Genomic DNA, 23,678 nt, shown 5'->3' with positions numbered 1-23,678 from the left:
CTTTGTTTGCTGAGGAGGCTTCCTCTGGCCATTGGGAGGGAACAGAATCTCCCTGCATCCTCTTACCCCCTCCACAAGAGCTTGGAGGGAGTCCTCATTGAACCTTGGAGCAGCCTTGGCTTTGGCAGCACTCATTGTAACCTGGGCCCATTCACACAGCAGCAGAAAGGAGAAATGAGAGGCTGAGGCTACATGGGCCCCTTAAAAACAACTGCAGCAATGACGTCATCAGAGGCGACTAACAGACCCGATCCCACTCATTGGACCGGGCAGCGCGCATGATGGGACTTAATAGGCCACTTAAATTAAAATCTCAATTCGGGAGCGGCTGAAACCAGCAGCGGGACCGGAACCCGCCCACCAGGCAACCCGACTCCAACCCGCCTCCTCTATTAAATTTGCGGCCTATAAATAATAATTCAATATTGTGGGCAGTGTGGTTGAATGGAGTGGAGATGTGCGGGTTTTCTCTTCTACTCTACCAATTTTCCAAATGTGTTATTGCTGTAAGGAGAGGCCGGGTGTTTTGCTGCAGAGAGAAGATCAGACAAAGAGCATTCACTACAACAACAACTTGCATTTATATGGCACCTTTAACGTAGTAAAACGTCCCAAGGCGTTTCTCAGGAGCGTTATCAAACAAAATTTGACACCAAGCCACATAAGGAGATAGTAGGACAGGTGACTAAAAGCTTGGTTAACAGGGTAGGTTTTAAGGAGTGACTTAAAGGAGAAGAGAGAGGTAGAGAGACAGAGAGGTTTAGGGAGGGAATTCCAGAGCTTCGGGCCCAGGCAGCTGAAGCACGGCCGCCAATGGTGGAGTAATTAAAATTGGGGATGCGCAAGAGGCCATAATTGGAAGAGTGCAGAGATCTTGGAGGGTTGTAGGTCTGGGGGAGGTTACAGAGATGAGGAAAGGTGAGGCCATGGAGGGACTTGAAAACTGGGATGAGAATTTTAAAATTGAGGCATTACTGGACGTTGCTCACTTGCTTCCCAGCAGCCAGCAAAAGCATTATTGGTGATTGCTTGAGGCCAGACTAGGAACCCTGTGCTTTCTGATGCAGGAAATACATGACTTGAAGAATTGGAAAACCAGTGAGGTGGGCGGGGGGACAGATTTGAGGAAAAAAAGGACAAAAGCTACCACTGGAGCATAAACAGTCTAAATTTAATTCCTAGTTCTCATCTTTTCACTCAGGATACTGTTACATGAGATGTGAGAAGCCTTTTGCTTAAAATGGACAATCATAACACCTTTAAGGGATTATTATGACTACTGGTTCAGTCGCTTTACCTCATTTATCTTATGCCTGATTGCAGTAAGTATCCCTTTTACTTTTAAAAGGATTTGTTTAATATGGTTGGCAGATCATTGGCTGCAGAGGATTCTTAGCTGGGAATTTCTAGCCAGCTTTTGAAGTAAAATCTCTCCATTGACAGGTTTTCCTGAAAGTGGCGTGATGCAGTGGACTGCCAAGAACAAATCAGCCTAATATTCTTTGGAGTCCTTGAAAGTTGTGACTATTGCTTTGCATAATGCAATGAGTTGATACTAACAAAAGTTCAGAAAAGCAAATGTCCTTCAGCTGCTAAAACTGAAAGGATAATCATTTGCAACCATATAGCCTGGATGCTTCTGTGCTTCTTTTATACCATTTTGATCTGCTTCATGCTGTTCAAAGAATAATGCGATTGGAAAATACTGAAAACATTTTCTGATGGGGCTCAGACTGCATATACAGAATGACGGGTGGCATATCTAGAACATTGACTTCCTAATGCACAAGAATGGTTTATCAGTGCCATCTGAATCCTGAGATATGTTAATATCTGGAAACACACACTTATAATGAGACAAAAGCAAAATACTGCAGATGCTGGAAATCTGAAATAAAAGCAGAAAATGCTGGAAATACTCAGCAGGTCAGGCAGCATCTGTGGAGAGAGAAACAGTGTTAATGTTTCAGGTCGATGATCTTTCACCAGAACTTTAAGAAGTTAGAGATGTAACCGTTTTTAAGCTAGTACAGAGCCAGGAAAGGGGGAGGTGGTGGTGGGAGGTGGTGAGGAAAGAACAAAAGGGACAGTCTGTGATAGGGTGGAAAGCAAGAGTGATTAAATAACGAAAGGGGGTGGTAATGGGACAAGTAAAGAAACAAAAGCTGGGTCTAGAGGTGCTGTAAATGGCAACACCAGAACCATTACCAACACTTGCTGCCTGAAAAAATTGGAGCAGAGGTTATGATCTGAAATTGTTGAACTCGATGTTGAGTCCAGAAGGTTGTAAAAGCCTAATTGAAAGATGAGGTGCTGTTCCTAGAGCTTCCGCTGAGCTTCTTTGGAACAGTTTAGGAGGCTGATGACAGAGGCATCAGAGTGGGAGTGGGACAGAGAATTAAAATGGCAAGTGATCGGAAGCTCAGGGTCACGCTTGCAGACTGAACGGAGGTGTTCAGCAAAGCAATCACCCAAGCTGCATTTGTTCTCCCTAATGTAGAGGAGATCGCATTGTGAGCAGTGAATACAGAATATTAAATTGAAAGAAGTACAAATAAATCACTGTTTCACTTGGAAGGAGTGTTTGGGGCCCTGGACGGTGGAAAGGTGTTGCATCTCCAGCACCTACACAGGAAGATGCCGTGGGAAAGGGACTAGATGTTGGGAGTGATTGAAGAGTGGATCAGGGTGTCATGGAGAGAACGGTCCCTTAGGAATGTTGAAAGTGGAAGGGAGGGTAAGATGCGTTTGGTGGTGGCATCATGGTGGAGGTGGCGGAAATGGCGAAGGATGATCTGTTGAATGTGGAGACTTCTGAGCTGGAAGGTGAGGACAAGAGGAAACCTACCATGGTTCTGGGAGAGAGGGGTGAGGGCAGAAGTGCGGGAAAGGGGATAGACACAGTTGAGGGCACTGTCAACCACGGTGGAGGGGAATCCTCGGTTTGAGGAATAAGGAGGACATATCGGAAGCACTGGTGTAGAACGTGGCCTCATCAGAACAGATGTGAGGAAGACGTAGAAACTGGGAGAATGGAATAGAGTCCTTACAGGAAGCAATTTCAGGTGATAACCACTGCTCCCATTTTTTCGGACAGCAGCCCCTTTTTTTTACCACTCCCTTTTGCCTTGCACCATCGTCCGTTTTGTCATTTAATCTCTCCTGCCTTCCACCCTATCACAGACCTTCCTTATTGTTCTTTCCTCCCCTCCCCCCTTTCCTGCCTCTGTACTTACTTAAAAACTGTTACATCCCTAACTTCTTCCAGTTCTGGCAAAAGGCCATCGGCCTGAAACGTTAGCTCTCTCCACAGATGCTGCCTGACTTGCTGAGTATTTCCAGCATTTTCTGGGGTTTTTTCTTATAGTGAGATGCTCCTTATACTATAGACACAGCAGTACTGACCATTCAATGAAAATTGGTGGCAAAATTGAGTAGTAAGTTGCCCACCAGCTGACCTCCATTACCACAAAAATGACAACAGCTTGCTTTTATTTAGCGCTTTTAATCTAGAAACAGAAGTGAAAGGAAAAAAACGAACACCGAGCCATAGAAGGCGATGTTAGAGAGGGTGACCCAAAAGCTTGGTCAAAGAGGTAGGCTTTAAGGAGGCGCTTAAAGGAGATGGACAGACAAATGACATTAGGGGGGACATTTCAGAGCGTGTTGCTGAAGTGACAGAAGGCATGGCTTCCAATGGTGGGGTGAAGGAGGGGAGTTTACATAAGAGGCCAGAGTCACAGAAATGGTGAGGACCAGCGATGGGAGCATATTGTAGTGCTGTAGGAAGCTATAAAGATAGGGAGGTCTAAGGTCATGGAGGGTTTTAAACACAAGGATGAGAATTTTATATTTGAGACATTGGGGGGACCAGGATCCAATGTTGATCATCAAGGACAGGGATGACGCACAAGGGAGACATTGTGTGGAATAGGCTATAAGTAGCAGAGTTTTACTGATGTTTACAGAGAAGGGAGCTGGTACTTAATTTATTGCGGACACTGAAGATGATGGTTTTGCTCTTGCAAATGTTTAGCTTGAAGAAATTATAGCTCATCCAAGAGTGAGTGTTAGACAAGCAGTCTGATAGCACAGAAGCAGTGGACGGGTAGAGCGATGTGGTGGAGAGGTGGAGCTGGGTGGAGGCTGATCACATGTCTGCAGATGATGTTTCCATGGGGAAGCATGTAGATGAGGAAGAGGAAGGGGCTGTGGTAAACCACTGTTATACCTGTCTGTATGTGTATGTGTATTCCACTAGGTACAGGTCTGGATATGCCTCGGCTGACTCCTCCCACTATTCCAGGTATATAACTGACTACCTCCCAGTCCCTTAGTATTCTGGATGGGTCGACCACTCGAGACTAGACCTTCATTCTTTAGTTAATAAAAGCCTGGTTGTTACTCGCTTAACCTCAGTCTTTTGAGTAATTGATGGCGCATCAATTTTATTAACTAAATTTTTTAGAATGGAGAAGATCCTCACACCAGCATGCCTGGACCTGGACAGTCGGGAAGCGGACGCTTCCACCAAGTTTGCTCACTGGCTCATGTGCTTCGAGGCATTCCTGACTGCCTCCACTGCGGTTGTAACGGATGCGAACAAACTGTCTGTTCTGATCTCCAAGGTGAACCACCGAGTGTACTCAGTCATCCGGGACGCGACCTCGTACACAGCCGCCCTCCAGCTCCTCAAGACCCAGTACACGCGCCCTGTGAACGAAGTTTACGCCAGGCACCTCCTGGGGAGTCGCAAGCAACAACCTGGGGAATCGACTGAGGAATACCTCCAAGCACTGTCCGTGCTTGGCCGGGCCTGTGGGTGTAAGGTGGTAACGTCCACTAAGTACACGGAGGAACTGATCCGGGATGCCTTCGTAGCGGGCCACAGGTCCAACTACACCCGACAGCGACTGCTGGAGCAGAGTGACCTCACCCTCGACAAAGCCTCCGAAATCGCACTAACGCTGGACGCAGCCTACCGGGGCATGGATGCCTACTCCTCTGCACCGTGGACGCCGCGGGGAACGACAACCTGGGACACGGTAGGACAGCCCCATAGCACCATGCCACCCCAGCCACAGCCCAACAACGGCCCAACCACCGCAGCAGTGTCCCAAAGCCAGACAGCAATATCCCAAGGCCAGAAATGCTACTTCTGTGGCCAGGCCAAACACCCCAGAGCGCGCTGCCCGGCGAAGAATGCGACCTGCTTGGGCTGCGGGAAAAAGGGACACTACGCTAGCGTCTGCAAGGCCAAAGCCACCCCGAACGCCAGCAGCGCCGTGTGTGGGCCGTGCGAGCCGCCATCTTGGGCCCCCAACAGCGCCGCGTGTGGGCCGTGCGGGCTGCCATCTTGGGCCTCCCCAGCCATGTGCGAACCACCGCAGCAGCAGCCATCTTGGACGACTCCAGCCACATGTGAATCATGGACACCGCCATCTTGGACACCAGCCGGGACGCAGCAGGCCGCCAACCCCCCCCCATCTGATACCCGCAGCGACACACCGACCCCTACGCTGTCCTCTGTTACGCTGGACCAAACGAGACCGCACCAACTAGCTCGGTCCAAAATGGACGTTAAGGTAAACGACCATGCAATAAACTGCCTTTTTGACTCCGGGAGCACAGAGAGCTTCATCCACCCCGACACGGTGCGGCGTTGCTCTCTCCCAGTCCTGCCTGCGCACCAGCGGATTTCTATGGCTGCCGAGTCCCAGTCAGCGGACATTGGCGGCTACTGCGTGGTGACACTAGTAGTAGACGGGACTGTGTTCAATAATTTTAAACTCCTGGCCCTGCCCCAACTTTGCGCTGCCGTGCTACTGGGGTTGGATTTCCAGTGCCACCTCAAAAGCGTTACGATGGCGTACGGTGGCCCCCTCCCCCCACTCACAGTCCGCAGCCAGCAGCCTCCAAATTGCCCGCCGCGCACCAGATGCAACCTCTCCACACTCAGAGTCCCACCCCCCCCACTGTTTGCTAACCTCACCCCCGACTGTAAGCCCATCGCCACAAAGAGCAGGTGATACAGTGCCGGGGACAGGGTTTTCATCAAAACCGAAGTGGAGCGGCTCCTGAAGGAGGGGATTATTGAGGGCAGCTCCAGCCCCTGGCGAGCCCAGGTTGTGGTCGTTAAGACCGGCGAGAAACAACGCCTGGTCATCGACTACAGCCAAACAATAAACCGCTACACCCTGCTGGACGCCTACCCACTCCCCCGCATAGCTGACATGGTCAACCAGATCGCGCAGTACCGCGTCTTTTCGACCATTGACCTGAAATCAGCGTACCACCAGCTCCCCATCCGCCCCGAAGACCGTCAGTATACTGCTTTTGAGGCAAACGGCCACCTCTATCACTTCCTTAGGGTTCCCTTTGGCGTTACCAACGGGGTCTCCGTCTTCCAAAGGGAGATGGACCGGATGGTCGATCAAAACGCGTTGCAGGCCACTTTCCCTTACCTCGACAATGTGACCATCTGCGGCCATGACTTGCAGGACCATGACGCAAACCTCGAGAAATTCCTCCGCACCGCCCAACTCCTGAACCTGACATATAACAAGGAGAAGTGCATATTCCGCACAGACCGCCTCGCCATCCTTGGCTGTGTTGTGGAACACGAGTTCATCGGTCCCGACCCGGACCAGATGCGTCCCCTTATGGAACTCCCACTGCCCCACTGCCTAAAAGCTCTGAAGAGGTGCCTAGGGTTTTTTTCCTACTACGCCCAGTGGGTCCCCTACTATGCAGACAAAGCCCGTCCGCTGATCAAATCCACCTCTTTTCCCCTGATGGCAGAGGCCCGCTTGGCCTTCCACCGTATCAAGGAGGACATTGCCAAAGCCACCATGCACGCAGTGGACGAATCCATCCCCTTCCAGGTGGAAAGCGATGCGTCCGACTTCGCTCTGGCTGCCACCCTTAATCAGGCGGGGAGACCTGTGGCATTCTTCTCACGAACCCTCCAGGGCCCGGAGACCAGACACTCCGCAGTCGAGAAGGAGGCCCAGGCTATTGTGGAGGCTGTGCGTCATTGGAGGCACTACCTGGCCGGAAAACGATTTACCCTGCTCACTGACCAGCGTTCAGTTGCTTTTATGTTCAACAACAAGCAGAGGGGCAAAATCAAAAATGACAAGATCTTGAGGTGGAGAATCGAACTTTCCACTTTCCACCTACAATTACGAGATCTTGTACCGGCCTGGGAAGCTCAATGAACCCCCAGATGCCCTATCGCGTGGCACCTGCGCCAGCGCGCAGATCGATAGGCTGAGGGCCCTCCACAATGACCTCTGCCACCCGGGGGTCACCAGGTTCTTCCACTTCATCAAGGCCCGCAACCTGCCTTACTCCATTGAGGAGGTCAGGACCATGACCAAGAACTGCCAAGTCTGCGCTGAGTGCAAACCGCACTTTTATAGACCAGACAGAGCCCACCTGATAAAAGCCACTCGCCCTTTCGAACGCTTGAGCGTCGATTTTAAAGGGCCTCTCCCCTCCTCCGACCGCAATGTGTACTTCCTCAACATCATTGACGAGTACTCCCGTTTCCCGTTCGCTATCCCCTGCCTGGACATGACCAGTGCCACGGTCATTAAATGTCTGAACAGCCTCTTCACTCTGTTCGGTTTCCCCAGCTATATCCATAGCGACCGGGGCTCATCGTTTATGAGCGACGAACTCCGCCAGTACCTGCTCGCTAGGGGTATAGCCCCAAGCAGGACCACCAGTTACAACCCCCGGGGGAACGGACAGGTGGAAAGAGAGAATGCAACAGTTTGGAAGGCCGCCCTACTAGCCTTAAAGTCTAGGGGCCTTCCGACCTCCCGCTGGCAGGAAGTGCTCCCCGATGCGCTCCACTCGATTCGGTCACTGCTCTGCACTGCCACCAATGCCACCCCTCACGAGAAAATGTTTGTCTTCCCAAGGAAGTCCACATCGGGGACAGTGTTACCGCCATGGCTGACGTCCCCAGGGCCGGTACTACTGAGAAGACACGTGAGGACCAATAAAACGGACCCACTGGTCGAGAGGGTCGACCTCCTCCACGCCAACCCCCAGTACGCTTACATTGCGTACCCGGACGGGCGGGAGGACACAGTCTCCATACGAAACCTCACACCCTCGGGGACCGCTGTAACCCACTACCCATTACCACCCCCCCCCATGACACCCTCGGGGACCGCTGTAACCCACTACCCATTACCACCCCCCCCCACGACCCGATATCCAACCCCAGCAGCCGGCTCGCCTTGGACCGTCACCCACGAGGACTACACTCCAGTGCCCCAGCCTACACGGGACGCGACGCCGGAAGCTCCACCACCCCTGCCGTCGCCACGTCAATCACAACGGCAGACAAGACCTCCGGAGAGACTCCAATACACGAACTTTTAAATACACTTCACCCCGCCGGACTCATTTTTAAACAAGGGGTGAATGTGGTAAACCACTGTTATACCTGTCTGTATGTGTATGTGTATTCCACTAGGTACAGGTCTGGACATGCCTCGGCTGACTCCTCCCACTATTCCAGGTATATAAGTGACTACCTCCCAGTCCCTTAGTATTCTGGACGGGTCGACCACTCGAGACTAGACCTTCATTCTTTAGTTAATAAAAGTCTGGTTGTTACTCGCTTAACCTCAGTCTTTTGAGTAATTGATGGCGCATCAGGGGCCATGGATGGATCAAACAGTGTCAGATGTTCCAAACTGCACTACTGCAGCACAATCTTGCCTGTGTGTTATTCCATATACAACAGAAAGGGTTCAGATATCATAAACTGCAAAAGTGAAACTGAAGTAGCTCACCGTCCTTGGCCTCTTGTATTGTTCCACGGAAGCTCAATGTAAACTCGAGGAACAGCACCTCATCTTCCGATTAGGCACTTTGCAGCCTTCCGGACTCAATATCGAGTTCAACAATTTCAGATCATAACCTCGGCCCCCATTACTTTTTTACTTATAATTTTTTCCACCCCTTTGTTTTGGGTCTTCCTTTCCCCCACCACCCCCCCCCCCCCTTTCCTTTTGTTTCTCTCTCCCACCTGGCAGCTGTCTCCTATCCTGCCAGTACACTTCACACCTAATCTCAGCTGTCTTTTGTCTCCACTGGCCCATTACCATCTCGTCTGGTTTCGAATACCTTTTATTGTCTCTTTTACTTCTTTGTTCGATCGCAGCCCTGCCTTCGATCTATTTTATTTTCTTTCCAGTTTTGAAGAAGGGTTTCGACCTGAAACGTCAACTCAAATTTCTCTCCACGGATGTTGCCTGACCTGCTGAGTTTTTCCAGCAATTTCTGTTGTTATTTTAGCTTCTGTAGTAACTATCTGACCACTGGGATTATGTTATACACTTGAAGAATGCATCTATATTATATATTTATATTTAAAGTTTTCAGTGTGTATGTATTTTTTTTGTCACAATCGTCATTTGAGGACTTAAATAGAAGGGCCTAGAAATTGGGTTGGGGCGCCAAAGTGACGCAAAAGTTGCTTGAGCGCAGGATTTAGCGCGGCATTCGCGGCCTCAGCGATCGTCCGATATTCAGTTTCATTGCCCCTCGAGGGACACGGGGCGAGGCTCGAGGTGCTCCGCGTCCCTCTTAGGGCGCTGAAACTGAATATCGCAGCGCAACGTGCCGCAGCGCGTGCACGGCACACTGCGGTACTGCAGGCCTTCCTCCCACTGTTAAGGGGGAGGTGCCTGCAACAGCGCGAACCCCGATCGCGAGTGCCGGCAAACGAGCCCGGCACCAAGGAGAAGTGTTATTCGCCACTATTGGACTGGTAATAGGCTGCCGTCTTTGACTATAACCACAGCATCAAAGTTTTTTTTAAATTATTCTAGCATGAAGAAATTAAATTCCTAGCAATAATTTAGACTTCAATGTAGGGGGCATGATTTAGAAGGTTGCAGATGATATAAAAATTGGCCATGTGGTTGATAGTGAGGAAGAAAGCTGTAAACTGCAGGAAGATATCAATGGACTGGTCTGGTGGGCAGGTAAGTGGCAAATGGAATTCAATCCAGAGAAGTGTGAGGTAATGCATTTGGTGAGGGCTAACAAGGCAAGGGAATATATGATAAATGGTAGGATACTGAGAAGTGTAGATGAACAGAGGGACCTTGGAGTGCATGACCTGAAGGTAGCAGGACAGGTCAATAAGGTGGTTAAGAAGGCATACAGGATACTTTCCTTTATTAGCTGAAGCATAGAATATAAGAGCAGGGAGGTTATGCTAGAACTGTATAAAACACTAGTTGGGCCACTGCTAGAGGACTGTGTACAGTCCTAGTCACCACATTACAGGAAGGATGTGATTGCACTAGAGAGGATACAGGGGAGATTTAAGAGGATGTTGCCAGGACTGGAGAATTTTAGCTATGAGGAAATATTGGATAGACTAGTGTTGCTTTCTTTGGAACAGAGGAGGCTGAGGGGAGACCTAATTGAGGTGTATAAAATTATGAGGGGCCTAGATAGAGTGGATAGGAAGAAAGAAAGACTTGCATTTATATAGCGCCTTTCACGACCACCGAACATCCCAAAGCACTTTACAGCCAATGAAGTATTTTTTCAAGTGTAGTCACTGTTGTAATGTAGGAGACTCAGCAGCCAATTTGCACACAGCAAACTCCCACAAACAGCAATGTGATAATGACCAGATAATCTATTTTAGTGATGTTGATGGAGGGATAATTTTTTTTGGACAGGACACCGGGAATAACTCCCCTGCTCTTCTTCGAAATAGTGCCATAGGATCTTTTACGTCCACCTGAGAGGGCAGCGGGGCCTCGGTTTAATAGGAAGGAGCTATTTCCCTTAGCAGAGAGGTCAATAACCAGGGGGCACAGATTTAAAGTAATCGTTAGAAGGATTAGAGGGAAGTTGAGGAGAATTTTTTTCCCGAGAAGGTGGTTGGGTGTCTGGAGCCCACTGCCTGAAAGGGTGGTAGAGGCAGAAACCCTCATCTCATTTAAAAAGTACTTGGATAGGCACTTGAAGTACCATAACCTACAGGGCTATGGACCAAGAGCTGAAAAGTGGGATTGGACTGGATCGTTTTTTTTTGGCCAGCACAGGCACGATGGGTCAAATGGCCTCCTTCTGTGTCGTAAATTTCTATGTTTCTATTCTTCTATAATTCAGTTGTGGTGGAGTGGGCGAAATTTAATCCCTGGTGATCTAACGGCGAATATGTATTCATTTTCCCCAGCATACGTTTCTGCTCTTTCTTAAATATTAGTAAAATTATTATTTTTTAAAAGGAGCACTGTCCTCACGGAAAAGGAGCTTAGAAAATTATTTTTGCCAGAATAATGTCACACCCAATTGCCACAATGATGTATTTTAGCAAGGTTTACATTGTGGCATTTGTGAAGTTGCAAACAAGTGTACACAGCTTTGCTAAACATTTGTTCTTGAAGATAGTTTCTTTTTGAAGGTGAATGAAAAGCTGCTTTGTGTTGTTGTTCTGCATCATAACTGCCTGTGTCCATTTTGCGATGGGTCATCATCCTGTACATAAAGCAGAGGGTGGTGGTGTGTAGAGTGCGAAAGAAAGTTCAGCACTGTAGAGTTTCCCATTTTCATCATCCGGTCTCAGGAACGTGCTGCCCTAAATGGAGGAAGAAGTTTAACCTGACAAGAAAGCAGCCTAATATAGGTAGCTTGCATGCTTGGTGAAAAATTACCACGACTGGCTCATGATAAGCTTTAAAAAATGGCGGATAGTTACTGAAATCTAGCAAACAAATGATAGAAATTAAGTTGAAATTAATCATTGGTTTAGACAAATGACTGTACTGAAGTTTAATTTTCTGCAGAAGTGTATTATTTTAAGAGAAATTTGAGAATAAATGTACAAAAAATAGTGCTCTATTTTGGCAGTTAGTCAGGAGTGTATAATTAAAGTTTCTCTCTTAAAAAATACCATGCACATTATGTGGCAGGTCAGTCAAAATAAAGTGGAGTTAAACTATGCATGATAAGCTTGTCCATGAGACCCACTTCCTGCTCCCTCGACCCTATTCCCACCAAACTGCTGACCACCCAACTTCCTTTTCTGGCTCCCATGTTAGCTGACATTGTTAATGGTTCTCTCTCCTCAGGTACTGTCTGTTGTGTATGTACCTTTAAGGGAATAACTGGTCTTAGACTGCAGTACCGGCAGTGACCACCCCTGTATAAAAGGCCCTAGCAGGCTTCTGTAGTTTCAGTTTCAAGCTGCCTCTTGTTCAGTAAAGTACCTGTTAAACTGTTCTCCCGAAGTCCGTGTATGATTGAAGCGCGGACTTTACACTGGCGACGAGTAAGTTCGAACTCACCTGCAGTGTGGCATCATCTCACGGGGATCTCGCCTGAAAGGAAGGTCCTGGAAGGTCGTAGTCTGAGCAACGGGCGTCGACCGAGGGCAACCGCCCAAAGAATCCATCGGTGTTTGGAGAATTGCGGGAGAGACTGTGGTCCCAGCGAATCGTGCTGGTAGCAGGTAGCGCGCTGACCCTTCCGGACTGCAGCGGGCTCAAGCTCGATCGAGCGGCTCCACAAATCGGGCCGCGCAGCGTCGCCGGGAAAAGAAAACAAGAGAGAGAGGGTGGAGCGCACAGGGCACAGTCGGTGCTCGAGAACAGGACAGCGGAGAGAAACTAAACGGGGGGGAAGGAAAGCGAGACGCGCCGAAGCTGCGGATCACCGCCATTACCCCGTAGAACGCTAGGAGCAGCGTGGCAGTAAGGGGAAGAAGCAAAAGCGCGGGAGGTGCCATTTTATCCCGTCGGGGAAGAAGCAAAAGCGCGGGAGGCGCCATTTTATTCCATTGGGGAAGAAGCAAAAGCGCGGGAGGCGCCATTTTAAATCGCGCAAGATGCCGAAAAGTGGCAGTATCACTGTTTTCGACAACGAGGTAGCAGACTGGACCACGTATATGGAGAGAATTGAGGTGTCTGCAAGGCAAATGAGGTGGCTGATGGAAAGAGGGCGTCGGTATTATTAAATCTGATGGGTGCGAGTACGTACGGCCTATTGCGGAAGTTAATTACCCCAGCTAAACCAATGGAGAAAAGTTTTGAGGAGATTGTTCATATTTTACAGGAACATCTAAGCCCTACACCACTGCTGATAGCAGAAAGATTCAAGTTCCATAAAAGAAACCAGCATAAAGATGAGAGCAATGCTGACTATCTTACGGAACTACGCAAGTTATCAAAGCACTGCCAGTTCGGAGCAGGACTGGCAGACACCTTACGGGATAAGTTTGTCTGCGGGCTCCAGAGTGAAGGAACCCAGAAACGACTACTTTCAAAAAAGTACCTGAAGCTAGAACAGGCTTTCAGCGTGGCAGTATCCTACGAAGCAGCAGTACGGGGAGCTGCGGAAATACAACAGAAACCACAAGAATACAGCGCTAACGAAATGGCGTATGGAGCCAAGAAGTGCTATCGCTGCGGCAGAACAACCCATGAGCAGAAGGACTGCTGGTTTAAAGACAAAATATGCAGGCAATGCGGAAAAATGGGACATATAGCAAGAGTCTGCAGGTCGGGAAAGAAAACCAACATGACAAGGACTACTAAGGAACAGTACAGGAAAGCAAAGAAACTGACAGATAGTAGTTCAGAAGATCAGGAGAGTGATAAGGACTCCGGGGGCAGGCGACTAAGTTGTTTAAAGTTACACAACGTGCTCGCAAAAGAAGATCACCGAACCATTTGGGTCACCCTCATGATAGCAGGGTCCCCAGTGAAGATGGAATTGGACACAGGATCAGCCCTAACTGTCATGAATCGACGAGACTATGAGCGGCTGTTTTCACACATACCCTTAAAGGACACGTCCATTGTATTGAAGACACACACGGGGCAAAAGGTCTATCCCAGAGGAAAAATAAGGGTGCCAGTTGAATATAACGGAAAGGAAACACAGAAACTGTACATGTATATACTACGTGATGGAGGACCACCATTATTGGGACGTGAATGGATCCGAAGACTACAATTGGATTGGCATTCCATTCTGGCACTAACTGTGACTGACAAAAAAGATGATGACGTCGCACCTGGACGTCTGTCACAGATTCTATGACGCGGAAGAGGTGTTCCAACAAGGACTTGGGACTCTAAAAGGAGTAAAGGCAACCATCAAGATTGAGGATAACGCAACCCCTAAATTTTTCAAGGCCAGACCGGTGCCATATGCAATACACCCAGCTGTGGAAGCTGAACTGGAGAGTCTGGAGCGTTCGGGGGTGCTGTCTAAGGTGGACTGGAGCGAGTGGGCCACACCCATCGTTCCTGTAATGAAGAAAGCATTGTGCAGCACGCCTGGGGAGCAAAGGAAGGTTCGCATCTGTGGGGACTTCAAGGTAACTGTGAACCCAGTCCTGCACACAGTACAGCGGATAGAAGATATTTTCACCTCGCTATCTGGAGGGAAACGTTTTACAAAAATTGACCTGGCTCAAGCGTATCTACAAATGGAGGTGGAAGAAGCATCTAGGAAATACCTCACGATAAACACTCACAAAGGCCTTTACCAGTACAATCGACTGGTATTTGGGGTGGCATCGGCCCCGGCTATGTGGCAGAGGGCAATGGACCAAGTCCTGCAACGGATCCCGGGGACCCAGTGTTATTTGGATGACAACCTGGATACGGGCGAAAATGACAATGAACACCTTGCCAACCTGGAACAGGTGCTCACGAGATTGCAGGAATATGGGCTACGAGCCAACCGTCCCAAATGCGAGTTCTTCAAGAGACAAATCTCGTATTGTGGCCACATGATTGATGAGGAAGGGTTGCATAAGTCGCCGGACAAGATTGAGGCTGTAGTCAAGGCTCCAGCACTAGAAAATGTGTCGCAACTGAGGTCGTTCCTCAGGTTGGTGAACTACTGCCTTAACTTCTTGCCGAATTTATCTACAATTCTGCACCCACAGAACGCCCTCCTTCAAACTGGTGTAACATGGAAATGGAGTGATGAGTGTAAGCGTGCCTTTCAGGAATGTAAATGCCTAATCACTTCAAAAGAAGTATTGGCCCACTACAGGTAAGACTACCCTTTATCCGGACTTCCGAAAACCGAAACCCTCTAAAAACCGAAGGTTTTTTCGTTCAGCGTAAGTCGTGCGTACGACTTACGCTGAACGAAAAAACCTTCGGTTTTTAGAGGGCTCCGGTTGCGGAAGTTCGGATAAAGGGTAAGTCGTGCGCACGACCCCCCCGCCAGCCCCGACAACCGCCGACCCCGCCAGCCCCGACAACTGCCGACCCCCCCGCGGACCCCGCCAGCCCCGACAACCGCCGACCCCCCCGCGGACCCCGCCGACCCCGACCCCCCCGCGGACCCCGCCGGCCCCGACAACCGCCGACCCCGCCAGCCCCGACAACCGCCGACGCCCCCGCGGACCCCGCCAGCCCCGACAACCGCCGACCCCCCCGCGGACCCCGCCAGCCGCCGACCCCCCCGCCGGCCCCGACAACCGCCGACCCCCCCGCGGACCCCGCCAGCCCCGACAACCGCCGACCCCGCCAGCCCCGACAACCGCCGACCCCCCCCCCCCCGCCGGCCCCGACCACCACCGCGTACCCCGCCGACCCCGACTGACTTACGCTGAGCGTCAGCGTAAGTCGTGCGCACGACCCCCCGCCGACCCCCCCGCCGACCCACCTTCCGAAATCCGAAATTCTCCTTTATCCGAAACTCGGCTGGTCCCGAGGTTTTCGGATAAAGGATAGTCTACCTGTACAACCGAACACTACCGATTCGGTTGGCATGTGATGCGTCACCTTACGGCATTGGAGCGGTGCTGTCACACAAATTCCGTGACGGTTCAGAGAGGCCAATAGCCTTTGCGTTGCGCTCGCTAACCTCAGCCAAGCGTAACTACGCCCAGATTGACAGGGAGGCCCTCAGCCTGGTGTGGGGGGTGAAGAAGTTCAATCACTATCTGCACGGGCAGAAATTCAGCCTACTGACTGATCATCAACCCCTGGTCTCAATTTTTAACCCAAAGAAGGGCGTTCCGGTGATGACGGCGCAACGGCTGCAAAGATGGTCACTTTTTCTAGGGGCACATCAGTATGACATAGAGTACAAAGGTATGAAACAACATGGAAACGCTGATGGGCTGTCGCGCCTACCGTTGCCTACGGCGGAAGAAGCACCTGCAGTGGACCCTGTGGAGATATTCCATGTGACCATAGTCGAATGTTTGCCTGTTGCAAACGCAAGTATTGAGAAGGAAACCCGAAATGACCCGACACTCTCTCAGGTCTATGATTTGACGGTGAAGGGATGGCCAGCATATGGCGACTCACTGTTGCCAGCATTCTCGCCAAGGAGGGAACAGCTGTCAGTGTGCCGGGAAACCTTGATGTGTGGATCCCGAGTGGTAATTCCACCCAAGTTGAGAGATAGAATACTCAATGAGCTTCATGAGGGTCATCTGGGAGGGGTAAAAATGAAGAGCCTAGCCAGGGCGTTTGTGTGGTGGCCGGGAATCGATAAAGAAATCGAGGATATGACCAAGAGATGCACAGGATGCCAGAAGGTCCAAAACGCTCCACCAGAGGCCCCGCTACATCCATGGGAGTGGCCCTCATCTCCATGGCAACGGGTACACATTGATTTCGCTGGCCCATTTATGGACTCAATGTTTCTAATTGCTGTGGACGCCCATTCGAAATGGCCAGAAGTCATTAAAATGTCCTCCACCACCACGGAGAAAACTATTGCAGTCCTAAGAACCGTCTTCGCCAGGAATGGGTTGCCAGAACAGATCTGTTCTGACAATGGCCCACAGTTTGTGGCTGAGGATTTCCGGAGGTTCCTGAAGAATAATGGGGTGAAACATTACACATCTGCCCCATATCATCCAGCCACAAATGGATTGGCTGAGAGGTTTGTTCAGACCTTTAAAAAGGCCATAAAGGCAATGTATAATGACGACATACCACTGCAACACAAGGTGGATAACTTCCTGCAACACATGCAGTAACCAACCAAACTCCAGCCGTACTGTTTTTTAACCGGAGACTAAGATGTCGCTTGGATTTGCTCAAACCAAACATAAGACGAGATGTTGAGGATAAGCAGTTCCAGCACATAAATGAGAAGCCAACCAGGAGCTTCAAGATAGGGCAACCAGTCTTGGCCCGCGACTACCGAACAGAAAAATGACAGTCAGGCACGATATGCACACAGCAGGGACCACTAATGTACACAGTGGACGTTGGAGAGAGCATCGTGAGACGCCATGCTGACCAGATTCTAGAGTCACAGGAACAAGCCAAACTTGTACCACAAGCATGTGCACCTGGTAATGAGCCCGAAGTACAGATTGCGTCTACCTCAGAAGCAGGGGTATTGGAAGCTGATGAACCAACCAATGACAATGAGCCAGAATTGACTCCACTGCCAGAGCAGGATACTCGAGAAAGGCGCTATCCAGTCCGGATCAGGAAGCCTCCTCAAAGACTGAACTATTTCAGTTGATGTATATATTACTGAGAAAATTGTAATTGTAATTAGTTATTATTTAGTTGTTAAATGAATGTTATGTACTGTTTATCTGAAAGGGGAGGAATTGTGTATGTACCTTTAAGGGAATAACTGGTCTTAGACTGCAGTACCGGCAGTGACCACCCCTGTATAAAAGGCCCTAGCAGGCTTCTGTAGTTTCAGTTTCAAGCTGCCTCTTGTTCAGTAAAGTATCTGTTAAACTGTTCTCCCAAAGTCCGTGTATGATTGAAGCGCGGACTTTACACTGTCCCCCTCTCCCTCAAATCTGCCATCATCACCCCTCTCCTCAAAAAACCAACCCTTGATCCCTCTGTCCTTGCAAACTACCGCCCCATCTCCAACCTCCCTTTCCTCTCCAAAGTCCTTGAACGTGTTGTCACCTCCCAAATCCATGCCCATCTTTCCCGCAACTCCATGTTTGAATCCCTCCAATCAGGTTTCCGCCACGCCACAGTACCGAAATGGCTCTCATCAAAGTCACAAATGACATCCTTTGTGACTGTGACAAAGGTAAACTATCCCTCCTCATCCTTGCCTTGTCTTCAGCCTTTGACATGGTTGACCACTCCATCCTTCTCCAACGCCTCCCCACCATCGTCCAGCTGGGTGGGACTGCACTCGCCTGATTCCATGCTTATCTATTTAATCGTAGCCAGAGAATCACCTGCAATGGCTTCTCTTCCCACTCCCGCATCATTACCTCTGGTGTCCCTCAAGGATCTATCCTTGGCCCCCTTCTATTTCTCTTCTATATGCTGCCCCTTGGCGACATCATCCAAAAACACAGCGTCAGTTTCCATATGTACGCTGCCGACACCCAACTCTACCTCACCACCACTTCTCTCGACCCCTCCACGGTCTCTAAATTGTCAGAGTGCTTGTCTGACATCCAGTTCTGGATGAGCAGAAATGTTCTCCAATTAAATATTGGGAAGACCGAAGCCACTGTTTTCAGTCCCCACCACAAACCGTGTTCCCTAGCCACTGACTCCATCCCTCTCCCTACCATCTGTCTGAGACTGAACCACACTGTTTGTAACCTTGGTGTCATATTTGACCCTGAAATGAGCTTCCAACCACATATCCACAGCATAACTATGACCGCCTATTTCCACCTCCGTAACATTGCCCGTCTCTGCCCTTGCCTCAGCTCATCCGCTGCTGAAACCCTCACCCATGCTTGACTATTCCAATGCACTCCTGGCTGGCCTCCCACATTCTACCCTACGTAAACTTGAGGTCATCCAAAACTCGGCTGCCCATGTCCTAACTCGCACCAAGTCCCCTTCACCCATCACCCCTGCGTTCGCTGACCTACATTGGCTCCCGGTTAAGCAACGCCTCGATTTCAAAATTCTCATCCTTGTTTTCAAATCACTCTAGAGCATCGCCCCTCTCTATCTCTGTAATCTCCTCCAGCCCCACAAACCCCCCCCCCCCGAGATATCTGCGCTCCTCTAATTCTGCCCTCTTGAGCATCCCTGATTATAATCGCTCAACCATTGGTGGCCGTGCCTTCTGTTGCTTAGGCTCTAAGCTCTGGAATCCCTGCCTAAACCTTTCCGCCTCTCTACCTCTCTTTCCTCCTTTAAGACACTCCTTAAAACCTACCTCTTTGACCAAGCTTTTGGTCACCTGCCCTAATTTCTCCTTATGTGGCTCAGTGTCAAATTTTTTGTCTTATAATACTCCTGTGAAGTGCCTTGGGACGTTTTACTATGTTAAAGGCAGTATATAAATACAAGTTGTTGTTGTTGTTGTCGATACACCAATGTAAAGTTTTTATATTTCAGAGATGTAACTTCACACTCTGATAAGAGCATTTTCTTCAAACAAGAAATAATTTCTCCTAAGTACAAACATTCCAAGGCCATTACAACATCAGTGACACCAATATTGGCTCCAACAAAATTGGAAACAGTCCAGAAAGGAACATATTGCACATTAAGCCAGTTTCATCAGAGTTTTGGTGTTGCATGTGTCTTTTTCAAAACTGGAGCTGTTTTGTATTTTGTAAGTAACAACCATATAAGAAGCCTCAGTTTAAATGGACTCACAAAAAAGAGCCAAGCCAAATAGACTAAAGAGCCTTAATTTAAATCAGATACGTCAAGACCACCGTATTGCAAATCTGGCCAATTAGAGCCTAGAAATCATATCACATTTTGCTGCCATAGTATCTGTCAGATTAGTCATGAGACGGTTCACCATGATGAATTCCACTGCGGTGCTGATGGTGGTAAGCACTGGTTCCACGATGGAAAGGATAGGCACAATGCTCTGCACTAAGCCTTGTGCCATGTTGGAGGTGGACTCCTCCCTGCTCCACGACATTGTGTACAAGCTCTCCGGCAGGGTACCTGATGCACCAAGCATTTTCTGGTGTATGCTCATCAGCCTTCTTCGGTAGCCTTGGCCCATTGAAGTCTGCATCTCATTCTGCAGCAGAACTAGTATGTGACCTCTCGGGCGAGCTGGCATCTGTGGCCTCCTATACCCCTGTGCTTGCGCACTTCTACCTGGTGAGTCTGCCACATGCAGATCTGTCCCCTAACCTAGCCTCTTAAAAAAGAAAGACTTGCATTTATATAGCACCTTTCATAACCTCAGGATGTCCCACACACTTTACAGCTGATTAAGTACTTTTGAAGTGTAGTCACTGTTGTAGTGTAGGAAACGCGGCAGCCAATTTGTGCACAGAACGATCCCACAAACAGCAACGCGATAATGACAAGATAATCTGTTTTTTTAAAGAAATGTTGATTGAAGACTAAATATTGACCAGGACACCGGGGATAACTCCCCTGATTTTCTTCGAAATAGTGCCATGGGATCTTTTATGTCCAGCTGAAAAAGCAGACGGGGCCTCAGTTTAACGTCTCATCCGAAAGACGGCACCTCTGACAGTGCAGCACTCCCTCGTACTGCACTAGACTGTCAGCCGAGATTATTGTGCTCAAGTCTCTGGGGTGGGAATTGAACCCACAACCACAACCAAGAGGCAAGCGTGCTATCAACTGAGCCATGGCTGACACTGTTTGCTTAGTGTCAATATCTGAGCTGGTGGTTGCGAGAGTTTGATCAAGTGACAGTGCATCTTCACAATCACTCTGCTCCTCTTGCTCCGATAGCTCAGGGAATTCCACCTTCTGTCAAGCTGAAATAAAAATGGGACAAATGTTAGATTGTGGTTTGAGGGAGACCAGAGAGGAAGAAGTGTGTGTTGAAAGCTTGTCATGCAGTGTGTGAAATGAGGAAGAAGACAGAACAGGGAAGGAGAATTCGATATAAGAAGCCCTGCTCAACGTATCCTCCAACGTCGCCACTCTGCCTCTTCCCATTACCGCTAGCACCATCTCCTCAATAGGGAAAGGGATATGTAAGCGCGTTGGTCCTCCACCGGTGGCAGCCTGTTATCTCGTGTTATGCGCCACCTTCTCCTGCAAGAAAGAGGTACGTGTGATAGTGACAGTCTTGTGAGATGTGTAGGTAATGTGGCTGTCATGGTGAATAGTTGGCAATGTGTATGACTTTTGTAATAGTACTGAGTGTGTGAGGGTGAGGTGAATAATATTAAATAAAGTATGCTCTACTGTTTGCAGCAGAGTGCAGGGTGATAGGGGAGGGGAGTGCTGTGTGTGTCGCAATCAATGAGGCTGTGAGTGGTGCAGCTGTGATGAGAAGCCAATTGAACAGTGTTCTTACTTTGACAACTCTTGTCAATTCATCAAACTTCTTCCAGCATTGCTTCCATGACCACAGAACAATGCTCCTGGAATTCACCTCACTCGAAACCTCCTCCCACTGCCTGCACATCAGATGCCTGGATGGCTTCCTGCCCCCTGATGGATAGAGGATGCTCCTCCTCCCCTCCACTTCCTGCATGAAGGCCTCCAGTGAAGCAGCAGAGGACCTTGGTACACATTCTCTCCCAGCTTCAGCCATCTCACTGCAGAAACAATTGACACCACTTCCTGCAGCCACAATGCGCCTCCCCTTTAAGGCTGCCTTTCAGTTACGTTTGGCCTCCCGAAATCCAGCCTCACATTCATGCGTGCAGCCAATGAACTAGCGCTAGCTGCCTGCGGGAATCATTTTAATGAGCAGGCAGCGTGGGTTTTGCATGCTGCCTGCAATGCTATTAAGTGGCACCAGTTACTTTCTCACCGCGATCACTTTCTCAGCACCTTCTCCCACGCTATCGAATTTCTAGGCCAAGAAATCCAGCACCTGTGATTATTGGGTCTGATACATTTTAAATGCCTGGTGACAATATACGAATTTAAAAAGTGCTAATTTAAACCAATTATATTTGACTGCTTTACCAAATTGTTTACCTCATTATTTTTAAACATCCATGGCAAGAACCGAATGCACAATGCGAACATGTTTATTTTTAACTGCAGCAGTTCTGACAGAGGGTCTGAATCCGAAATGTTAACTAGCTGATCATTTTGAAAGTGATTGACCTGCTTTGTATCTCCAGCATTTTTTTGTTTTGATTTCTTTTTACTTCATTACTCATTACTTATCAGATTAGCTTAGTCATGGACTGCAAATCACATATCACAGGTCTTGTCTTAAATGTTAAAGTGGAGATTGTACTGTAGGGAGAGTACTTCATATAATTTACCTATCTGAGTGTCGAAAAAAATTGGGTTAAAATAATGGCCACAATATGCTAATTAGTGTAGATCAAAGATCTGTTTCAAGAGGGCATTGTGTGTTCAATTCTCTAATCCAACATCAAGATTCCTCACTAGTTTCTAATGCGTTAAAACTAAGATGTTATTGGAAGAGCTTAGCCTTTTTGACACTTTAACAGAGACAGAAAGGCAGGGCTGACTTAGTCAGCTGCTCCACGCGGCAGCCTGCTGCAAATAAGATGCAGAGTTTACTCTCGGGCATAAGCCTGGCTATCTCAGAGTGGGAGGTTCTGCTGCCTCGTAACTGGATGAATTCAGTAGTGTGAGGTAGTGGACTGTATTCTTGGGGGTCTACAAAGTGCGGACTTGGCATCTAGCCGCCTTTTTTTTTAAAGCAGCACTCAGATGATTCACGTGCTGTAACTTTTGTTCCTTCCACAAGTATAAAAGAGATTTTCGCGTCCACAGCAGCTTGTTTCAAATGGGAAGTGCCCAAAGCTGCTGCTTCACCAAGGATGCTGAATGTTTGAGGTAAGATCTTCTTAAAGAAGCTCAGTAGTTTAGTATCTTGCTAATAAGGAGATTTGGATTAATAGTGTTTTATAAATCTTATCTCCTTGTAGATTTTGTTCTTGATTCTTTGGCAGCAAGATTTTTTTTAATGTGTATTTCTTTTCTTTAAAGATTGTGGAATCTGTAAAAAAAAAAGTTTAAACTCTTGGAAGTAGCTGTAGAGCAGATTTAGAAATCTGATATGCTTATTGCATCATATACTGTGGAATGTTTGCATCTAACAAAATATATACTTTTGGGAGGGGGGGAAAGGAGTAATTTATTTTATTGTGGGTATAGCTCTCTCTTTTTAAAGTATTTTTCTTCTCTCTATCTTTCTCTGGCCCCTATGCAATATGACGCATTCTGGCTGAGAGGAGGATGGATGGCCTGTTCTCAGGTCCTTGCCAGTGTTGCTATGAAACCACCGATTATAGGCGTCCAAGAGCAGCCTGGGGTGGCTGCCCTTCAGATTCTCCCTGCCTCTGTGTGAGAAAATACCCAATTTCTTTTTGACAGCGGCTGCCTCACAAATAGTACTGGGTGCAGCAACTTAACGTGTGAGGAATTGTGGATTAAGCCCTTGTTCCACCGTCCTGTGGCACAGTACATTGGATCTTTGGCAGGCTGTATCACTACACTGCTCACTAGTAAGATTCTTTTCGTATACATTATATACAGCGTTAAAAAGAGGCCTAAGATCATTAAGAAATATCTTAACAGTTTAGATTTAAAATCTGATTGGAATGCCTGTATAAACTAAAAAGGCTAAGGCACTATTAATGTGCAGAATACTGAATAGAGATGACGGGCATTGCAATGTCTTTTCATCACGTTACTCCAGGGGACAGCAGAAAGGGGTTTAGCTCATTCATAAGAATGTTTTGGTGTGAAAGAGTCTTAAACATACTGTTGCAGCCTCAGTAAAACTAGTAGTTGTGTGTT

At 48.5% G+C, this 23,678-nt stretch overlaps 1 protein-coding gene across 3 annotated transcripts in view; it reads left to right on the top strand.

Moving 5' to 3' along the window:
• LOC147114101 (long-chain-fatty-acid--CoA ligase 6-like) overlaps window positions 1-23,678 on the top strand; it is a 194,532-nt gene that overhangs the window by 63,413 nt on the left and 107,441 nt on the right. The window contains exon 1 of one of the 3 annotated variants that reach the window (XM_085995722.1): window positions 21,750-22,712. The exons of the other annotated variants lie outside the window; for them this stretch is intronic. The gene's annotated coding sequence lies outside the window, so the exon portion shown is untranslated. Of the gene's footprint in view, window positions 1-21,749; window positions 22,713-23,678 lie in introns of those variants that run through there. 3 annotated transcript variants of the gene reach the window in all.

This window comes from Somniosus microcephalus, chromosome 8, assembly GCF_052327205.1.
Source record: "Somniosus microcephalus isolate GS21.2 chromosome 8, FLI_Smic_1.0, whole genome shotgun sequence".
In the NCBI taxonomy this organism is placed as follows: Eukaryota; Metazoa; Chordata; class Chondrichthyes; order Squaliformes; family Somniosidae; genus Somniosus; species Somniosus microcephalus.
This window is presented reverse-complemented; position numbering and strand designations above follow the sequence as displayed.